This window comes from Siphateles boraxobius, unplaced genomic scaffold (genome assembly GCF_051911475.1).
Source record: "Siphateles boraxobius isolate OS27281-9 unplaced genomic scaffold, OSU_SipBor_1 6, whole genome shotgun sequence".
Lineage (NCBI taxonomy): Eukaryota > Metazoa > Chordata > Actinopteri > Cypriniformes > Leuciscidae > Siphateles > Siphateles boraxobius.
The window spans coordinates 7,092,501-7,092,730 of record NW_027509186.1 but is presented as its reverse complement, the minus strand read 5'-3'; positions in this window follow the sequence as shown (position 1 = coordinate 7,092,730).

The following is a 230-nucleotide window of genomic DNA, read 5'->3' as shown; positions in this document are numbered from 1 at the left end:
GTTTGTTTTTAGTTCAGATATTCACATCTGAACAACATGTCTGTGTAAATTTGTTTTAACAAAAATTGTGTTAAAACATAATATGTTGGATATCATTTTTTTAACAATAATCATGTTTGTCAACTTGCCATCAGCAATTATCATTAAAAACAATGCAAATATTGATATTAGTAAAACTCAATGTGTGTCTTTTGCACTTTTTAAAGTACACTTTTACACATAAATACCCT